The sequence below is a fragment of the Tenrec ecaudatus genome, chromosome 6, assembly GCF_050624435.1.
Source record: "Tenrec ecaudatus isolate mTenEca1 chromosome 6, mTenEca1.hap1, whole genome shotgun sequence".
NCBI classification, from domain to species: Eukaryota; Metazoa; Chordata; class Mammalia; order Afrosoricida; family Tenrecidae; genus Tenrec; species Tenrec ecaudatus.
The window spans coordinates 25,776,551-25,798,869 of record NC_134535.1 but is presented as its reverse complement, the minus strand read 5'-3'; the positions used below and the strand labels follow the sequence as shown (position 1 = coordinate 25,798,869).

The 22,319-nt window shown below is 42.8% G+C and overlaps 1 protein-coding gene across 1 annotated transcript in view; it reads left to right on the top strand.

The window, feature by feature from the left end:
• ANO4 (anoctamin 4) overlaps positions 1-22,319 on the top strand; it is a 454,720-nt gene that overhangs the window by 10,846 nt on the left and 421,555 nt on the right. The gene's annotated exons all lie outside the window — the stretch shown is intronic.

The window sequence follows — 22,319 nt, the reverse complement described above, 5'->3', positions numbered from 1 at the left end:
GGGTGTTTGACCGGAGGAAGCTTGGCTTAGGAATATTTGATCTAAGTGTTTGCTCTGTCTGGTAAATACAAACTAGAACTCACCGCTAAATTAGAATCCCAAGAACCTGCATCACGACTTTCTGAATTTTGTTCATCTTGTCGTTAGCCATCTATCTTGGATCAAGGTCTTACAGGGTCCGATGAGTAGAAAGTAAGCTCCTACTAGTGAGGTTGCTCCACCAAACTCATTTACGTCAGGGGATTGCAAACGACTTCTCGTGACCATGTCTAGCTTGCTATCTACATTTATGGTAGAAATGTGAAAATGACACTAACTTCAAATTTTCAATTTTATTACATTCAAATAAGTGAAAATTATATTGAATTTAATTCATGTATTAAAATGCCATCTTATCAGGATGTAACCTTTTCTATGTATTCTCATGTTGTCTGTGGCTACTGTCATGTGTCAGTGGCAGAGCAGAGTGATCACAGCAGACTATTTGGCCTAACCTCTGATCCGATCTATGTGACGTTTGGGTGTCCTGACTTAAACAATCAAGACACGAAACATACAGGGGTTTCAAAAACTGTGGAAAAGTAGAAGGAAAAGACAAAGGACTCTTCCCATGAATTTTTTTAAGCTTCCTCATGTGTCTCCATTTAAAAAATAATCATTTAAGTTAGGTCTATTTCAGGTCCAAAAGTCTGTGTGCCCACGATGGCCAGTTAATCCTTATATCTAACGTCCACGTCGGAGGTTTAGATTATGCAGTATCTGCCATGTTTTTATTCAGTGTGTAGAGAGTACTTGGAGCTAATGATCAGCTGAATCAGGCGTGTGTTTCCATGAGAAATAACCCTTTGGATACCAGTATTCAATGAGTCAGCAGTGATTCACAGATGCTGCTACCTAGAGGTGAGACTGCAGAAGTTCTATCAAAAGCAGCCTCTAAGGCAGTAGTACTCTGAAGACATCACTAAATGCTCAGTGTCACAGCGAGCTTGTTGAAAGTGAAGATTCCTGATGAGGTGGCCCCAGGTGAGCTATAGCAGTTTGCACCTGTCAGGTCTCCTTGCTGTCGTTTTGGTTCAGGAAGTTCCTGTAGGCATGCCTGCATTGTGTGTTTGGCTCCGCGGCTCGGTTGAGATGGAAAAGACCGATATCGGAGAGTGTTGGGGAGCCTTTGCCTATCAGCTCTGCACATGACAAATCTAACCATCTCTCTGATGATCCTGATAGATGGTTCATTTGACCACGGAAAAGTCTTGATCTGGAGTGGGAATGTTTTCCCTTAGGGCACATTTGAAATCTCCTGGTCCTTGATTTTATCACAAGGGGATGCTTGCTTTAGTTTAGTCAAATCTGAAATTAAGAAACAAAGCGCTTCCTTTGGCTACATTAGCCGAAAGGTTATGGCATTTTCCAGCAAAGAAGGCCATGAAATGTCAGCTGGTAGATGAACGTTTTGTTACGTTTCCCTTTGAGTGGATTTTTTTCTTTCCACAGAGTACCATGCTCTTCAAAGGCAATCTGATTTTTACAGGGAGTTTCTATTTATAATTCGTAAGGTTTTACAAGACAAAAGAATATTCTGTTATTTATTTCTGAGAACTTTCCACCAGCAATAAAACACTCGAGTTTTCCCAGGCAACTGTTTATTGTTGTTTTTGTTTGTATACTTAAAAGCCTGCCCCCTTAAAGATATAGTGCACAAGCACGGGGCATTGTTTTTATTAGAGAGAATTGTAGACCCGGTGTACAGCTTCTACACTTCTCAACTAAGGTTGTGTGGAGGACAATCTCTACATCTATGATTTCTTACAGAAATTCATCGATTTTAAAATGTGCATACAAGCTTCTTGTTTGCATTTTCCCCTCTCATTTTGCAACGTTCTTGCCTCTTGATAGCTGGAAGGAGACTCTTGGACGAGAACAGCCAGTCCCACTAAACTGGAATGTTCGTACCTTCCAGGTGTCCGTTATCTCCTCACAGTTGTACGCTATCTTCTTTCTCGGTAGACTTCAGGTCTGGTGATATGTTTTAGGCATAAAATGATTCTACAATCATTTATTGTCTGTTGAAATTTTCATATGCTGTTTAAGAATTTCTTCAAATGTATTTTTTACATGTTAGGCTGTTAAGCGCAAGGGCTGCGATTTGAAACCAGCAGCCTCTCCATGGGGGAAAACTGGGCTTTCTACTCCTAAAGGACTGCCCATCCCAGAAGCTCATGTACAGAGACCGCCGCTCAACCTGGCCCTCCAGGGTCTCCATGGGGTGGGACCCACTCCACGGCAGTGAGTTGGAGAGTCGTTTTAAGCTTTGAGTTTAACAATTTCTTCAACTGTACTTTTGAAGTCTTTTAAAAAATATGTTTTATAGAACCCATCACTTAAAATTTCTAGGAGAAATTTTAAAAATAACTGAAATGACAAGAACATTTTGATTTCTCATTTTATTTAGCTGTTTTCACTCAAGCCTTCTTGGTTCAAGTAAAAATTTGATTTAACATATTTTCTAAATAATCAGATATGGGCATAGTTAGGGTGCTTTAGGAACCCTGAGGTGCGTTTTGTGGATCATAAAAGAATTATGGATAACATTGAGGAGATGGGAATTCCAGAACATTTAATTGTGCTCATGGAGAACCTGTATATACATATATAACACGGTGCCGGTAAAGAACATTGAAAGTACCATCGACTGATAGAAGAACAAACAGATCTGTCTTGGCAGAAGTACAACTAGAATGCTTCATAGAAGCAAGAATGGCAAGACCTTGTCTCACCCACTTTAGACATATTGTTAAGAGAGACCAGTCCCTGGAAGGGAAGTGGTGCTTGATACAGTCGAGGGGCAGTAAGAAAAGAGGAGGACCCTCGACAAGGTGGATTGACACATAGCGGCCACAATGGGCTCAAATGTAACAGTTGTAAGGATGGTGCAGGACCCGTGATATTCCATTCCGTGGCACACAGGGTTGCTATGAGCTAGAGCTCACTCTGTGCACCTAGTATTGACAGTGGGTGGAGATTTTGAAAAGTTAGTCCAAAAAACGAATAATAAACTTCTTCCACAAGCTTTCTGATGCACACACCCATACACAGATATGTGTATGTATTTAAAGGAGCCAAGATGGGGGTGTTGGATAAGCAGTGGACTGCTAAGAGTAAGTTAGGTGGTTTGGATCCCCCGCTGTGCTGCGGTAGAAAGATAAACCTATCTGCTCAGGGAAAGATTTATAAGTTCAGATACTCTATGTCGGGTCACAATGAGTCAGTATTAACTCAATGGCGGTGGGTTTTGATATGCATCATATAAATAGGCATTGTATAAGTCACATAAATATTTGATATGCATCCAATAAACATGGATGATACAGATATATTTTCTATCTACACATGTACGTGCTATTGCTTGGTGCCATAGAGTTGGTTCTGACCCGTGGCAACTCCGTGTACAAAAGAGAACCATTGCCTGATCCTTCTTCATGCTCAGTTATGTTTATGTCTGAGCACATTGTTGCTGCCTCTTGGTCAATCTGTCTTGTCACTGCCCCTCTTTTTGCTACCCTCTACTTTATCAAGCATGATGTCCTTCTCCGGGAACTGCTATCTCCCGACAACATGTCCACAGTACATGAGATGAAGTCTCTGTATCCTTGTCTCTAAGGGGCCTTCTCGGTCTATTTCTTCTATGACAGATTTGATTGTTCTTTTGGCAGTCCATGGTACTTTCAGTCTTCTTCGCCAGCACCGTAATTCAAATTCATCGATTCTTCTTTGGTCTTTCTTTTTCCGTGTCCAACTTTCACATGCAAATGAAGCAATGGAAAAGACCATGACTTGGGTCAGGCGCACCTTAGTCCTAAAAACAACCCCCATTCTTTTCAACACTTTTAAAGGTCTTATGCAGCAGATTTACCCAGTGCAATGCATCTTTTGAAGTCTTGTCAGCTGCTTCCATGAGCATTGCTTGTGGGTCCAAGCAAGACAAAGTCTTTGATAACTTTGAGCTTTTCTTCGTTTACGATGATGTTACTTATTGGTCAGGTTGTGAAGATTTTGGTTTTCTTTACATTGCGTTGTAATCCATACTGAACACTGATTATTGATCCTCATCAGCAAGTACTTCAAGTCCTCCTCATTTTTAGCAAGCTAGGTTATGCCATCTGCAATCACAGGTTATTAATACATCTTCCTCAAACCCTGATGCCACATTTTTCTTCATATAATCCAGCTTCTCTGAATAATTGCTCAGTATCTACATTGAATAAGCATGGTCAGCGGATATAACCCTGACAAACACCTTTCCTGATTGAAAACATGCAGTATGCCCTCGTTGTGTTCACACACCTGCCTCTTGATCCATGTAGAGGTTCTGCTATAATCAATGAGGCACAAGTAAACATTTTCTGGTACGCCTCATGTTGAGCCAAGGTCCATCCATCTGACATCAGCAATGATATATCTTATTCCATATACTCTTCTGAATCCAGCCTAAACCTTTGGAAGTTCCCTGTCAATGAACTGCTACAACCATTGTTGGATGATCTTCAGCACAATTTTACTTGAATGTGCTATCAGTTGTTTGATAGTTTGGGCATTCTGTTGGGTCACTTTTCTTTGGAATGGGTACATTTGGTTTTGAATAATGCTTTCAGTGCTGTTAGGACTTATTCCTTCAGTACCATTGGCTTTTCCTCGTATGCCACCTCCTGCAATGGTGGAAGGCCGACTGATTCTTTTGGGGCAGTACTTCTGTTTGTTCTTTCCGTCTTGTTTTGTTGCTTCCTTCATCATTCAATATTTTGTTCATGGAATTTTTCAATAGTGTAACTTGAGGCTTGAATTTTTTTCTGGAGTTCTTTCAGTTTAAGGTAAGCTGAGTGCCTTCTCCCCGTTTGGTTGTCTAATTCTAGGTCTTTGCACATTTCATCACATCATTTATTTTGTCTTCTTAGGCTGCTCTTTGAAATTTTCTGTTCAGCTTTTTTGACTTCACAGTTTCTCCCATAATGCCTTAGCTACTCTGTGATCAAGAGCAAACTCTGGAGTCTCTTCTGACAGCCACTTGGATCTTTTTATTCTTTCTGTCTTTTTAGTTGCCATTTTCTTTCTTCATGGATCATATTCTCGATGCCCTCTCGCAGCTCCTCGGGTCTTCTGTCATTAGTGTGCACTGTAGCAAGTCTGTTCTTGAGATGTTCTCGAAATCCAGTAGGGCAGACTCAAGGCTTTATTTTGGTTCTCACGAACTTGTTTTTATTTTCTTCAGCTTCAACTTGAACTTTCACGTGAACAATTGGAGTCTGTTCCACAGTCATCCACTGGCCTTGTTTTAGCTGCTGATCGAGCTTTTCCATTGTCTCTTCCCACAGAGGTAGTCAATTTGATTTTTTTGCATTTCATTTTGAGAATTACATGTGTACAGTTGTCATTTGTATTGCTGAAAAAAAGGTATTTGCTCTGAACAAATTATCAGTCTTGCAAAATTCTCTCATGCAATCTTCAGCTTCGTTTCAGCTCCCAAGACCATGTTTTCCAACTACTATTCCTTCCTCTGTTTATACCTTTTGTATTCCAATCACCAATAATTATTAATGCATTTCAAGTGCATGTTTCATCTATTTCAGACTGAAGTCATTTAGAGAATTCTTCAGTTTCTTCATCACTAACTTTTGTGATTGGTGCATAAGTTTGGATAATAGTTGTATTGCTTGGATATCCTTGAATATGAATAGATATAATTGTATTACAGACATGCATGGTTCTTCAAGAAAGATCTTGAAATGCCCTCTTTGACAGTGAATTCAAAGGCATTCCTCTTAATTGGGTCATTCCTATCATAGGAAACCGTGTGATTTTGTGATTCACAATGTCCCATACCAGTTCATTTCAGCTCACGAATGCCTATACTATTGATCTTTACGTATTACAATTCATTGTTTACAAGTTTCAGTTTTCTAGATTCATGCTTCATGTATCACAAGTTCCGATTATTCGATGGTGGCGGCTGTTTCATTTCATTTTGAACCTCTTCGGCACATGAAGGTCCCGAGGCCTTTCCTCCCACAGCCTTGACTCCATCCCTGTCCTTGTCGGCGGCCATGTTGAGAAGCAAGCTCTCCTTTGCTGTCGTGTTTTGACTGCCTTCCTCCACACCGAGGGGCTTGTCTTCAGGCACTAACTCTACAATGTTATGCTTCTATTTATTAGGTCAAAAGCATCGGACAATGTTTTGATGCTTTGCATAAAGTTTTAGTGGGAATTTCGCTGAAGGTAACAGCAGTTCCTTCTTTGTCATCGGTCCTTAGTCGGGAAGGTCTGCTGAAACCTCTTCACCTTGGGTGGCTGTCTGCCATCTCCTACCTCACCCTCCAGATGCGTCGGCACGGTCATTACTCTTTCACGCCTCGCCTGCCTTTCAAGAGGCATGATCTTGTGCATGTTGTGCCGTCTGGTTGCATGCATTCCTTTCTTTTTTCTCCTAGAAGAACATTTCTATGATTCTTTAGCATATTCTTAATTATAGAAATACCCCAGCCGAATCAAATCCATAAGTTCGATATTAGCCCATATGTCTGATACCAATCTATAAAGTCCTCTTCAGATGCACGAAACACATGCAATGACGCCAAATGTAGAAGATCACAGGCCAGTGGGTAGGAAGTCCTTGGATCCAGAGGCATTGGAAACATCTCAGTGCTGGTAGGAATCTCTGCATGGCTTCTCCAGCACCCAGGGCTGCATCAGGATGGTCCATGTGTCTTGTCAGCTGCTATGTCTCCCAGGGTGTGTGCAGAGAGTCTCCCACCTCCAAGGAGGAAATACCAGAATTCCCAGAATTCTTAGGGGAAGGCTACGCCCACACAGAAGCCTCATTAACTATGACCCGATTGACTGGCTACACGCCATCCCTGTATGCTTAATTCTCAAATTGACAATTATATACCTACCACATGAACCTTACAGAGGACCACCTCTGTGAATTCCTTCCCTTTCCCCTCCTTAGCACAATCAGCCATTTCTTCTACTGGTACCTAGGGACTAGGGGACAGGGACGCTGCCAAGCATCCTGTAATATATAGGATAGAAGCTCTAACTCGTGTCCAGGCTCATCAGCAGTTCCTAAAGCTCCTTTCTCCTTTTGAGTTTCTCTTCTAATGGATTGTCCTGTCCTTGCATCGTCACAATCAGTCCTCCTTCTTTATGACATTTGCAAGGCTGTCCTTGACAAAGGGGGTCCTGGCGACATTGACTTTCCCCTTTTCTGGTTTCTTCATGTCCATTAACTTTCCCCACATTGTGCTTCATGCTGCACTTAGACGTTTTCTATTCGTGTTTACATCGCCACCATCGACCTATTGAAGCAGTTCGTTCTATGTGTGGGGGGTGGGGGGAGGGCAGGGAGAGGGGGAGATGCCCTGTGCACCACAGAATTGTTAGCAGCAAACACAGCCTCTAACCAGTTAATGCCAACTGCATTCCCACACTAAACTGTGACACCAAAAATGCCTCCCAACATCATCAGATGACCCCTGGGATGCAAAATCACCCCGACTGGCAAACTAATAATTTACACCAATTAAGCCTGGTTTTGTTTGCAGAAGCTGTGTTTGGTGGGAGTGATCTGTTAGCATAATTACTAAAGATAGGCTTATGAATTATAATGTGTTTTCTTATGTTTTAATAAATGCCTTTTATAAATTGTGCATGAAACAATGTAGGGATTTTCCGTTCATTGTGGGAGATCCCCCTACCCCAAGGACACAGGAGACACCCTTTCTCTATTTTTTCATTTAAATCTCTTTAATGCTAATTTTCTTTTTTTAGTTAAATTAGTTTTTAAATTTATCATTTTATTGGGATCTCGTACAGATATCATAACAATCCATAGTTCAGTCACATCAAGCAATGTTGTACAATTACTATCACAATTAGTTTCAAAACATTTTATGTCTTCTTGAACTCCTGGATATCAGCTCCCCTTTATAACCACCCCCAAACACCCCAGGAACCCATTTTGTTCTATAATAGTTGGGTTGGTTTTTTTTGCCATATCTTACACAATCTAATATCCATTCACATACAATTCTGTTTTTCAATCCCATCGAGTGGGGTTGGTTATACAGTCATCAAAGCTATCTGCTCCCTGTTTCCCTTCCCCACCCTCTCTTCCTGTATCCTCAAGGAACCATTACTCCAGTTACTGTTTCTGAAGGGCTTTCCATCTTGGCTTTCATGTACTGAATGATCTTAAATATACAAATGAGCATACGCAAACCCAACATAACTAATGAAGTAAAACAAATCAAAAGAGTAACTATTAAAGAACTAGAGGGTCGTTATGTGGTTCACCAGTACCATACCACTCCCTGGATGTATCATCTCTTCCATGTGGCCCTTCTGTGATGTACTGTCCAATTATCTTACAGGTGGTTATTGGGTCCAGGAGACACCTTTGACACCTGTTCTCTCTCTGAAGTAGCCCCCAAAATATGTTTCTCTGAAATTAATTTTCTGTTTGTTTTCAAGACCAGTGGTACTCTCTGCATCGCCACAGTTGAGAGTAAGTGAAGACTCTTCCCTTTTGTCATGGTCTCACCCACAGTGTACCATCTCTCAACCCTTTTCTCTTACTGGCCTCCTGTTAGAGTTGAGTTTTAGAGAACGTTATGGATACAGATTGAAGTTACCAAATATTTCATCTTGCTGGTATTCACAATCGATGCTCAGTAAAGAAATCATTAAATCAAACAGCATGTTGCATTGGGCAAATCTGGTGCACAAGACTGCTTTAGAATGCTGAAGACCCTTGTAGTATGCATGTGAATGTTGGAATTGAATAAGGAAGATTGATGGATAATTGAAGTGTTGGCATTATGGTCCCGGTGAAGAATATTGAACACCGTCCACTGCCAGAAGAATGAACAACTCTATCTTGGAAGAAGTATAGCCAGAGTGTTCCTTAGAAATGAGGATGGTGAGACTTTGTCTCATGTGCTTTGGACATCTTATCAGGAGAGACCAGTCCCTGAAAAAGGACACCATGCTTGGTAAAATAGAACGGCAAAGAAAAGAGGGAGAACTTTGAAGAGCTAGATTGACACAGTGGCTGCAATAAGGGGTTCAAGCTTCTTATGAGGACGGGGCAGGACCCGTTAGTGTTTTGTTCTATTGTATGTAGGATCACTATGTGTTGGAAATGACTTGGTGGCACCTGACAGGCTATACATTTCAGATATTCCTTATAGATTTCAAGCATGCATTCCCTTGCAAAGGGGAAGGGAGATGTCGTGAAATGACTGTTCCATGTTCCAGATCAGTGATCATTTCCAAATAGTGTAGCTCTTGGGTATAAAGTCTGAACGCAACACTGTCTTATCATGGTATGCATGATGTTCATGATCTTCCTTTTAACTCCACTGGGCTTACTGAGGCTGGTGTCCATTGACCTTTCCTGACAACCTCATTGGGCTCCTTGATGCTGAAGTTCATGACCTTTCCTGATCACCTCCTTGGGTTTCCTGATGCTTTTATGTATGGACTCTGGAAATTTGAGATGAGCCAAACCACTGATCCACTGGGTTAGTACCTTAGGAAAAGTTCCCACATTAATACTATGAATTCATTTTCTTTCAACAAATTGAGACCAGATACTTTCAGAATTGATACTGAAGGAGCTGTGTGCACGCACGTGTGTGTGTTAAATTTCAGAGGTGACGTGCCATAAAAAGTGATCTTGCAACTTGAGCTGCTGCCGTGACCCTGGGCTGCAGAGTAATCTGACCCAGTTGGGAGAAAGCATGACCCCTTTTAGACATGCCCAGAGGAACTCACTGTCTGGCTCTGGGTGCCCAGCCAGTCTAGGGCCTTTGTGCTTGAGTTTTAACCCTGCTAAATCTACGGGGCAGAGTAAGGGGACACCAGGAACCCTCAGAGGAATTGGTTTCTAGGCTACTAGAGTTAAACTTGCAACAACTGGACTTCTCTGTAAAGTGGAAGCCTACCAGAGAAGGACAGCTCACCATATTTTCCATTACAACCCTCAATAGAAGATGGTAAGACTGCACCTTGCTGCAGGGACAGCAGCGTGTTATTTAATGGGCTCTTTTAGCCACAGTCTCTGTACCTCTTAAAAAACAACCTCTTCTTGGGTCTGGCTAAGGAGGTGGGAAGACACTGGCAGGATTCGCCTGTGAGTAATCGGGAACCGGATTCACTGTGCTTGCCTTCCTGCTGGCTGTGAAATGAACGCTCAGCAGTGCAGGAGAAGGGAGCTCACCAGAGCTGGGAGTGAAGCATGTCCTCTGGACGCTGAGATCAGTGCACAGTGATGTCCCAGATCCAGAAGAGAGCTATGACATTAGGAGAGCAGCAGGAGAACCAGGGGCCACAGCAAGGAGCACAGCTTCTCAGCTCAGAGAACGAACAAGGAAAGTTTTGGGGGCAGGAGGCTGATTTGTGAAGTCGAAGTGCCTCTCAGCACTTAATTCATGGAGCCGGGTTCGCTGACCCATGGAGCTTGAGCTGAATGCGTTCTGGTTGAAAGCTCGTGGGGGAGTGGGCATTTATTAACCGTCCTGACAGCTTTTTGTACCGTATCCCGATGAACTCCTGTAACCTGAACATTTCTCAACTGCAGTGTAACCTGTTAACCTCTACAGGAAACACTTGATCGTGTCCTTGTCTGTGAGGTCTGTGCAGCATCGTGTGATGAGTCACGGAACTCTGATGATAAGTGTCAGATGACAGAACACACCAGTCAAAGGCACAAAACCGAGAGACCTGGAGGGACAAGGCTCTCACAGCCTCACTGTGCTAGCAGTAGGTTTCTCATGGGAAACATAGTAGGTCTTGTTTTTGTTACCCACTCTGCAATCGTTTTCATTTAACGTCATTATTGACATAGTTGGATTAGTAATGACCAGGTTTGTAATGGTTTTTGCCTTCTATGGTTTGACTGTGTTTGACAAAACATTAAATGATTCTGCTTTAACAAAAACATAGAATGCGTGCCTGATTGTGTTTTTCTCTGCCTTTAATTTTGCCTCCCTTTTGTGAAAATGATCTTAGAGCGGTATTTCCATGTAAAAAGTTAGCTTTGGGGTTTTCAGTGATGATTCCCGCAGTGATGGCTTTCCCTTTGACAATGCCTGTATCGAGTGCTCTCTGCAGTGGTCGCTGTCCCCACGGTGTGTCCGTGTTCTCCCCACGGCCACTGTGCTTTCCTGTGTTCCAGCCCTCCTCCTTGGCCCTCTTGCCGTCTCATCTCTGCTTCTGCGCACAGGTTGCCTTTACCCTCTTGTGTGCTTGATCGTTTTGTTCTTACATCGTTTTCCTTAATTTTTCTAGGGCTCTTTGTGTGCTTTCTTTGATCTCTGTGAGGATCTTAAATATAAGTCTTGAGAGTCCCTTCCAAGGGAGTTCTATTATCATTTCTTCTCTGGAAGGTTAGCTTTCCTTTTGTTTTGATAATCTTTTGAAAGTGTTTTCAGGTTTTCCACATGAGATGTCAGTGTCTACTGTCTGAGGCATTAGGTATCATTTTACTTATTTATGATTTATTTCATCGTATGCTTTTCTCCACGTTTTATTTATCTTTTGAAATCATTTTATTAGGGGCTCTCACAACTCTGATCACAATCCATACATCCATCCATTCTGTCAAGTATAATTGTAAATTTGTTGCCATCATTATTCTCAAAATATTTGCTTTCTACTTGAGCCCTTGATATCACCTCCTCAATGTTCCCCACCCTCCCTGCTACCTCTTCCCTCATGAACCCTTGATAATTTATAAATTATTATTATTTTGTCATGTCTTTCACTGTCTGACATCTCCCTTCACTCACTTTTCAGTTGTCCGTCCCCCAGGGAGGGGGTTTTATGTAGATCCTTTTGTCACTTCCCCCTTTCTACCCCACCTTCCCTCCACCCTCCCGGTATCGCCACTCTCACCACTGGTCCTGAGGGGTTCATCTGTCCTGGATTCCCTGTGTTTCTGGTTCCTATCTGAACAGTGTACATCCTCTGGTGTAGCCAGATTTGTAAGGCAGAATTGGGATCATGACGGTGGGTGGGGGAGAAGCATTAAAGAACTAGAGGAAAGTTGTATGCTTCATCATTGCTACACTGCACCCTAACTGGCTTGTCTCTTTCCCGCAACCCTTCTGTAAGGTGATGTCCAGTTGCCTACAGATGAGCTTTAGGTCCCCACTCCGCACTCCCCCTCATTCACAATGATACGATTTTTTTGTCTTTGATGCCTGATACCTGATCCCTTTGACACCTCGTGATCACACAGGCTGGTGTGCTTCTTCCATGTGGGCTTTGTTGCTTCTCAGCTAGATGGCCGCTTATTTACCTTCAAGCCTTTAAGACCCAAGATGCTATATCTTTTGATAGCGGGGCACCATCACCTTTCTTCACCATATTTGTATATACACCCGCTTTGCCTTCAAGAATTATGCTGGGAAGGTGAGCATCATGGAATGCCATTTTAACAGAACAAAGTGTTCTTGCATTGAGGGAGTACTTGAGTGGAGGCCCAATGCCCATCTGCTACCTTAATACTAAACTTATAAATAGATGCACATAGATCTATTTCCACATCATCATATATAACAACCCCAATCCCAACTATGTGGACAGCCACCCCTCCCCTCCAAAAGAATTTACTTCAGAGGACAGCACTGAAAGTGCAGCTCAGGGAGAGGGACATGTCCAGTCAGTTTTATTTATTTGTATATGTCTTAACTTGGCTGGTCATTCTCCACTGATCGCTGTTCCATGCATGTGAGCGCTTGCCAACTGTTGTTGGGTGGGCAGGGCAGCTGTCGGGTGGGGGTGGAGTGAGCATGCATACATGTTTAGCGACCATGCTAGGTGACTGAGTGGGTTGGGTGTGCATGGACCACCCCCTGCTCTGTTTTAGGACACAGAAACACATAGTGGTGTGTGCCAGATGACTGGTGTGGTGAGTAGTGTGGAGACAGTGGTGCAGAAGTGCTCTCTGATGCTTATCAGAGGTTGGGTGGTGTGTGGTGTGTGGGGTGTGTGGTATATAAGTAGGGAAATGAGAATTCTCTCTACCTTTCTCAGGGCTGGTGGAGGTCTTGTGGGCGATTGTGGGCACAGGAGCGCTCCATGACACTTAGGTAGGTGGGTGTGTTAGTCCGGGTAGACTAGAGAAACAAATTCATAGACACTCATGCGTGTGTAAGAGAGCATTTTATATAAAATAGTAATTGTTCATTAAGAAAACATCCCAGCCCAGTCCAGATCAAGTCCATAGTCCAATATTGGCCAATATGCCCAGTACCAGTCTGTAAATTCCTCTTCAGACTCATGCAACACATGCAATGATGCCGAGTGCAGGAAGATCACAGGCTAGTGGTTGGAATGTCATGTGGATCCAGTGGTGGAAGCATCTCAGTGCTGTCATGGGTCTCCATGTGGCTCCTCCAGCTCCAAGGCTTTGGCTGACATTAGCATAGCTCCATGTGGCTTGTCAACAGGAATGTCTTGCAGCAAGTAAGCGAGTTCCACCTCCAGTGAGCTAGTTATTTTCGCAGCACCTCCAAATGAGCTCGTCAAGCTGCGACCTGATTGACAGGCTAGACCCCGCCCCTTCTCAAGTTGACACCAGAATATGTAACTGCCATAGTACGTCAGGGAGGTGGTTGTCAAACAGTGTTGGGGTGTAAGGGGGGTTTATACCGTGATCTCTAAGCTGGTGGGGTTCGGGGAAGAAGTTTGTGCTGCTAATCACCAAGTAGGTGGGGGGTAGGGAGGGGGGGTGCTCCTCTGCTTACCAGGCTTGGATGCTGGGGCACTACCACCTGGCTGCAGCCACTACTTGGGATCTGGCCCCAACCCACTGGGAATAGTAAGGAGGCTGCCCAGAGGCCGGCTGAGTGGAGGTGTCTCTGTCGACAGTCTATGGATCGATTATTCTGTATGCAACACATTCCCCAGTGGTCTGTGGATCATGGCTCCTTCCCTGCTCTCTGGACACCAGAATTCCAGCATCCCTCACCCCAATACCTGTACTTTCCCTTCTTGACTTTGGTTCATGTCCCGCTCATCTAGTTTTACTCTGGGCATATCTGTTTGTGATTTCCTGGGATACATACAAGACTTGGATGATGAACGAAGAAGGGCAGACAAGAATTGGTGCATTTAAGTGGTGGTTTGGGGGATGACTATGTCATATACCACGGACAGCTAGCAGAATGACCCGTGGGAATACTCCTTAGAAACAAGGCTGATGAGGCTTGTCTCACACATTTCGGACGTGTTATCCGGAGGAAGTAGTCTCTGGAAAAGGACATCGTGCTTGGGAAAGGGTCATCAAACAGAGATCCTGCTCCATGAGATGGATGGACACAGCGGCTGCAACAATGGGTTCAAACATAACGATTGTGAGGGTGGGACAGTGTTTGCCTTTTTGCACATAGAGTCACTGAGTGAGTTGGAACTGACTCAAAGGCACCTAAAAATAAGAAGCTGTTCAGGCCAGGCAATTTCACATGATGAGCAGTTGGATTCCAGGGCCAAGAAAACCCCAAACAAAAAACTAAGCCCCTGGCCTCTGAGTTGACTCTTGACTTACAGGGACCCAGGGCAGTCCAGGGTCAAAGTGCTCCCGAATTTTCTTGGCTGTAATGTTTGTGGACCCATCTTGCCAGGCCTTTTATTCCGTGGTACCATTGAGTGTGTTCAAGTCATCAATCTTTAGCCCAATATTGTAGCACCAACTGTGCTACCTAAAGACCAGGACTAGACCAGAACCACCAAACTCATGCCCTTTGTTGATTCTGACTCACAGTGGCCTGTTGGACAGCATAGAAGTCCCTCTGTAGGTTTCCAAGAATGGAAACTGTGGGGATTCGAATGCCTTATCTTCCTCCCTACGGGAGGCTTGTGGTTTTCAACCACTGACTTTGCCATTAGAAAGCAGCCCAACAACTAAGGCCACCAGGACTCCGGGGTGTAAAGGTGGTATTCACATTCCAAGTAAAGCGTCGAATGTATTATCCATAGAAATATCATTGACCATGGTGGCCGAGTTCTCGGGGACTGTTACTTCAATGGTCTAATTCTGGAATGTTGTGGGCTATTTGACATTGGAGAGTGGACTGAGCATCTTAACTATGTATTTGCTGTTTCTCTGGGAAAAACGGAAATTGGGAACTTCCTGTATTGTGTAGCAAAAAGGACTCTTATTAACTCCATTTGATAAGAGTTGGCTAAGATAATAAATCACCCAGCTTTCTTCAAGTGTCCCGTTTTCCTCAATACGGCTTTTTGGAATTCCAAGGGAGAGCCTGTCAGTTAGCTTTTGACTCTAGCCCAGTTCTGTCCATTTCTTCTCTCTGTGGGGTAGTCACTTAGGCTTAGAGGACTGAAGCCATCAGTGAATCAGGCGATGGTTAATGGCGCGGGAGAACAAAGTCGATTAAAGAACAGCCATGGCGTTACGTTACAGCTTGTCATTTAGAAACAGTCCTGATTTAAAACTGCATGAAATCTTATTTGTAAACAGCTATCTATATTTTATCATCAAAAGGCATTACGATGTTCCAATGAAGTCATTCAACCACCTACTCTTCAAACTCTTGCTACTCAAAGTATTGTCCATAGAGATAAGAGAGCCTGGTTTGGGCTTGATCAGTGTAGCCCCAAAGGGGTAGATTCGAGAGGTTTGGGAGCGTGCTTCAGTAGGGCTTGGTGATTCATGGGAAGCTGTTTTAGAGGAGCCCTGGTGGTACAGTGGTTATGATTGGATTTTGATCCACGCGGTCGGCAGTTTGAAACCAACACAGGAGAAAGGCTGGGCTGAAATCCAGAGGGTTACTATGAGTCAGCATTGACTGGATTGCAGTGAGTTTGGTTTGGGGTTTGGTATTTGATAAACACCCCAACTATTTTCAGTAAAGTTAAAATAGAATACTGAAATTTCATAGTTCAGACCGGTGTTTCTCAAACAGGGCTTCCAAACTGTTCATTCTGGTGCACCTCACCCTGCCACCCCAGAGACACTGAGCCGGCGTGTATAATTTAACAAGAGTCCCAGTAAATGATTCCGTGTAAGAGTCATCTGGGGAATTGTGTTCAACCATAGTTTCTGATTCAGTATATCCGAGGCTGAAAAGCAAGTTCTCAGCAGGGCATGAAACTGGGCCTGGTTGATACATAAAAATCTCCTAAGGAACTTAGTAAAATGTGGAGCCTGATTCCGTAGTCTGAGGGGGCGGGTGGGGAGAGTCTAAATTTCCCAAGACTCCAGAGTGAGCCCAGATGCCAATTCTGTTTGTTCTACAGCTGGGAGTCTAGCAGAGGACAGATCTGAAATATGTGATACCATAGAATGTATGGTGCTGTGAAACAAAAGTATCCTCCTCTTCTTCCAGATCCTTGGCAATATTGTTTATCAAAAAATTCTTTGGAGTACCATAAATCACACTCCATAAATGGCTTTTGCTTTAGCATCAATTGCAAGTGGGAGGTCAGCTCATTCTGTGCTAGATGTAAGCAGAGCATTACTGACCTTTAAGATGGGATGGAGTTCTAACCTTTCCATAAGAATTCCTGATGATGCTGTGGCTAAATACGTGACTGCTAATTGAAAGGTTGGTGGTTCCAACCCACCTAGAGACTCCACAGGGGCAACGTGGGGGCAGTTCAACTCCTTCCTCTAGGACTGTGATGTGCTGACATTCAACTTGATGCCACCAAAGCAACCTTTCCATAAGCCTGTGTCGATGAAATGAAACAGCCCAACAACAGTGGTACTGTCTGGAGAGGGAGCTGCGGTGTCTCAGGTCAGACTGCCTCAGAAATGGATTCCAAGCAGAAGCCAGGAACATATATCCAGGTAGTCTGTTCTGGAGTGTTCTTGGGATAACGACCTGCGTGTGTGTGTTGGGGTGCTGGGATACAGCGTGAATAAAGCAGAATTGGGCAGGAGGATTTGGTCTGTGATAGTAATGCTTCAGGTGATGCCATAAGGATATCTGAAGTTGTGAAGGTCCTTCAAAGTTGTCCTGCAAAGGGACTTGTATACCCTCCCGTCACTTTCTGGATGCAGACTGCTACTGGGAAGGGGCGTGACACTGATGAAACCATTTTGAAGGCGATCCTCAGAGAGGGACACAGGTGACCTCAGCAGCAATACTTCCAGTAGCTGGGAGAGAGGAGTGTTTCAGTCCTGACGAGGGGATATGGGTGATGTCTTGTGGTAGTTACACAATTTCATGTCAACTTGATAAAAGTATATAGGATAGAATCTAGCCTGTCAGTCAGGTCACAGCCTGATTGATCCCTTCTTGTGGGTGTAGTCTTCCTATGAGGATTTTGGGATCTTCTTTTTCTCTTGATTCTGCTACCAAAAAAGGCTGGCCTCTCTCTATCTCCCTCCCTCCATCTCCTTCTCCCTCTGTTTCACCTTCCTTCTGACACCTCATGGAACCCTGCTGATGGCAGCCAGAGACCTGGAGATGCGTTCACCACCATTGGCTCCACAGGACTTTCTACCCACCGGCCTATGATCTTCCTGTATTTGGCATCATTGCATGTTCTGTGTGAGCTTAAAGAGGAATATATGGACTGGTATTGGGTATATGGTCTAATGTCAGACTTAACGATTTGATCTGGACTGGGCTTGGATGTTTTCTCAATATACAATTGTTCTTTGATATAAAGCTCTCTTACACACATATAAATGCCAGTCATTTTGTTTCTCTAGTCTGCCTGGACCAACACATGTATTATAATAGCCACTTATATTAGCAGGTTGAAGTGAAGCAATTAAGAGGATATAAACGGGGTATTGTCTGATAGAAGGAATCCTGATGGCACAGTGGTTACACATTGGCTGCTAACCACAAAGTGGGCAGTTCCAAACCATCAGCCATGGTAAAAAGTTACAGTCTCAGAAACTTACAGAGGCAGTTCTGTCCTGTCCTATAGGGTCGTTATGACTCAGCGTCAACTCATTGGCAGTGAGTGAACTTGTCTATTGGACACAGGAGTCCCATTTGAAAATTCTCTTACTGATCAAAATGGAGACATCTGAACATTGAGAAGAATAATGACAATAAAGGGATACCTACAACAAACATTTAAGAAATGAATGGAGAAGGGAACGATTGTAAAGTGAGGGCCATAATCTCAGGTATCAGCCATCATATTTGGGGTGAGTTTGACCAATACGGCCAGTGAATGATGTTATCCCAATGGCCTTTGGAAGAAAAAAAGGTTCCCCACTTCTGTATTAGAAGGTCCTTGCATAGAGTGGAAGAAAAATGTGGAACAAAATCAAAATCATGAAGACCAGCTTATTAGTCAGATAAAGTCTGGTAGGACCCCCGAGACTATGACCCTTAGTCACTCTTCAAGTCTGGAACTAAACTCAGTCAAGGCTCAGTTTTCAGCAAAACAATGGAGAAGTGTATAAGGTGAACAGTCAAACTAAGCAAGTATGGACTCCTTAGAATGACCAACCCTTTGATATAAGAAAGGCAGCATTTCCCAAGAACAAAGTTTAGAAAACAGGAAGGGACAGGAAAGGAGGAATGGAAACAGGAAGGCAGGATGATTGATGTTGTAGTGTGGAGACTTTAGTCAATGATGCTGAACAAGAATGTATGAGTTGTTGAGTGGAAACCTGATTGTCTCTGTCAACTTCCACCCAAATTACAATAAAATTTTGACATAAAAGGAACTATCAATATATTTATGAACCTCAAAATAATGAAGCTGAGTGAAAGAGCCAGACCGAGGGACTACATACTGTGATTCTGTTTATATACAATTCTGGAAAAACTCAAACTAATCTCTAATGACAGAAAGCCAAGCATCGATTTCCTGAGGACTGTAGAGAGTGGAAAAGGGGAGAGGAAGAAGGTGTTTACAAAGGCAAACCAGAAAACTTTTTGAAGTATTGAGTATATCTTGATTATCTCATGGGTGTATGTGTGTGCCACACTCAAATTGTATACTTTATATATACAACGGGGCTTCAAAAATTTTGTGAAAAATTTCTCTTTCAATTCAATTTTTCCATAAAGTTGCTTTGTATTTGCAGTTGATTTTATGTCACTATACTTCAATAGCATGTTTTTTAAAGGGATGTAAGTGGGAAACAAAGTTGGAGAAGACAATGGAGTTCTCAATCAACCACAGCAAAGTGAGTTTCTATAGACTTTTTCTAGGAGTGATGACCGGCAATTTTTGTTTGTTAAAAGTTAGAGTTGTGGGAGGGAGGGGCAAAAATGAGGACCTGATTCCAGGGCCTTGGGTGGAGAGCAGGGGTTTTGAGAATGATGAGGGGTTTTGAGAATGATGAGGGCAATGATATGTGGATGTGCTTTACACAATTGATGTATGTATGGATCGAGATGGATGGTGTATGAGTCCCTAATAAAATGATTTTTAAAAAATGGGGAGCTGATACCACGGGCTCAAATAGCATATAACTATTTAGAAAACGAATGATGAGGGCAATGAATGTACAAACGTGCTTTACACAATTAATGTATGTACGGATTGTGGTAAGAGCTCACAATAAAATGATGAAAAAAAAGTTAGAGTTGATGTAGCTGGTTTGTGATACCAGCTGACATACAGGTCATTTTTACACGTCAAGATGAAGTTTTTACACATCAGTACTCTGAGTTCTGTGGCCAAAGAGACGCAGGTTCTGTGCAGACTATCCATCCATCGAGAACTGCTGAACACCTGGACTTCGGTTCACTTGCTGGATCTCTCCAGCAAAGGGCTGCCTAATGGACTCCCCTATCTGTAGTTGCAATTGGAGTATGGCAGAGTTATTTCTACTGTGTTCATCCCCAAACTCATCTGTAGTGTTATGGCTGGTGTGATGCTGGAAACTGTACCACTGACGTTTCAAATACCAGCAGGTTACCCATGGTGGGCAGGCTTCAGCCGAGCTCCCCACTAAGACAAGGAAGGAGTAAGAGTCAGTCCACCTCAGGAAATGTAGCCCTTGAAAAACTTCTGAATAGCACGGGGATTGTCTGACATATGCTAGAAGATGAGCACCGTAGGTTCGCAGGCACTAGACTACTCTACACTCTTCAGAGTAGAGTTGACCTTAATGATGTGGTAGAGCAAAGCTTACTGTAGCTCCCTTAGTTGATGGGGCACAACTCAGAATGAGAAGAAACCTCTGGAAAGATTAATTAGAACGAGAATGTAGGACAACTGGTAGTTGTCAAAAATGAAGTGGAACACAAAGATCGCTGTCCTTTGCATTAGGCTGCTGAAATGGATAGGATTGGCCATTTTGAATCAGACAATCATATGGTCTTTGCGGGGAGATGAAAAATTGAAGAGGGATGGTGTCATATTCATAGTTAAGAGCACTTCAGGATCTTCCTGAGGCCCAATGCTGCCAGTGATTGGATAATATCCATAAACCTCCAAAGAAGATCACTTAACACATTAAAGACTGGATATTTTTTTTACCAGCTTACCCAAGTGGCCGGGTATTTTTTTGGCTGTTAGTTTTTTTATGCATTAAACCATAAATGGGTTTACATGTCATCGACTTTTTATCATATTTATTTGTAACTTTCAGTTTTTGAATATAAAACTTTGTCTCACATTATGAAGCAATATTTTGCAATGTATGCAGAACATTATTGCTTTTATGAACTATAATCTTCGTGAAATTATAAACTTCTTGTGAAAATGAATATAATCCATATTTGAAAAATTAGAAGAGTTAGGGCTATGAATTTCTTCATATCTTTTTGTGTAACGGGAGACCACTTGAGCGATGTAGGTGATGTTTTACATTTCACTGAGGTTTGACCATGGTAAGTGCACAACTCCTTGCAAAACAATTCAAACAAATAGTAACTATTTGATTTAACCAAAATGCACTAAAATGCTAAATAAACAAAAAGAACATGAAGACAATCGAGTTTTACACATTCACTACTGATATAAACACCTAAATAGTCGAAGTAGTTAAAATATATCCAAGCAGATGGCATCTGAAGACAGCGTGTAGAAATCACGAGTTATCTTGTGGTCCGTCCGTAACAGATGGCGCGTGAAACATGAGTGAAAACTCGGGATCCGCCCGCCATTTTAATATGATTTATTTTCAATGCACCAACCATTATGCCAAAGATGAGGAAATTGAAGACTTTTTATTAATTTTTCCATCTGAAATTGATCAACTCTGCAATTCAGATGCATTGATAATTACTGGTGCTTGAAATGCAAAAGTTGGAGACAAAGAAGAGTTAGTTACAAAACATGGCCTTGGTGGTAGAAATTATTCTGGAGATGGCCTGATAGAATTTTGCAAGGCCAATAACTTATTCCTTGCTGATACACTTCTTCAACAATATAAATGGCAGCTATACATTTGGCTCTTACTGAATCTAAAACACAGAAATCAAATCTACAATATCTGTTGTGGTAGACACCTAATTTGGTGTCAATTTAAGGATTAAGAGTGTAGGGGTGGAGTCTAGGCTGTCAATATGGAGATAGCTAATGGGACTTGTGTGGGCATGGCCTTCTCCTGAGAATTCTGGGAAATCTGGTACTTCCTCCTTGGAGGTAGAAGACCCCACACCCCCTCTTTCTGCTACTCCCTGGGAGACATTGCAGAAGACAAGCCACATGGATACAACCAGACCTCGGAAGCCAGAGAAGCCACAGAGAGACCCCTGCCAGCACTGAGATGCTTCCAATGACACTGGGTCCAAAGACTTTCTACCCACTGGCCTGTGATCTTCTGAATTCGGCATCATTTGCATGTGTTTTGTGAGTCTGAAGAGGACTTTATAGATTGATAATAGAAATATGGGCTAATATCAGATTTATGAACTTAATCTGGACTGGGCTGGGATGTTTTCTCAAAGTCCAATTGCTCTTGTATATAAATCTCATTTATACACATATGTGTGTCCAGACCCACATATCTGTGAAAGACTCACATATCTGTGAAAGAAATTATGCAGACGCCCAGTACCCATCAGAATAAGACCAGAGGCCAGTTGGAGAACAGACCATTAATTGCTCATATGCAAGTTCAAGCTAAAAGCTGAAGAAATGAAAACAAATCTATGAGAGCCAAAAGATGACCTTGAGCACATGCCACCTGAATTTGGAGATCATTTTGCAAGTGAATTGATGATTGAATGCTCGTAACTGAAGACCATCCGACTTGTGGTGTGACATGAGGGGGCTCATAGAGGAATTAAAAAGGAGAGTGATTATAAACACAGGAAGGCTTCCCAATAGCTTGCCCTGCTCCCTTTTCCCTCATGCAGAATACTGTA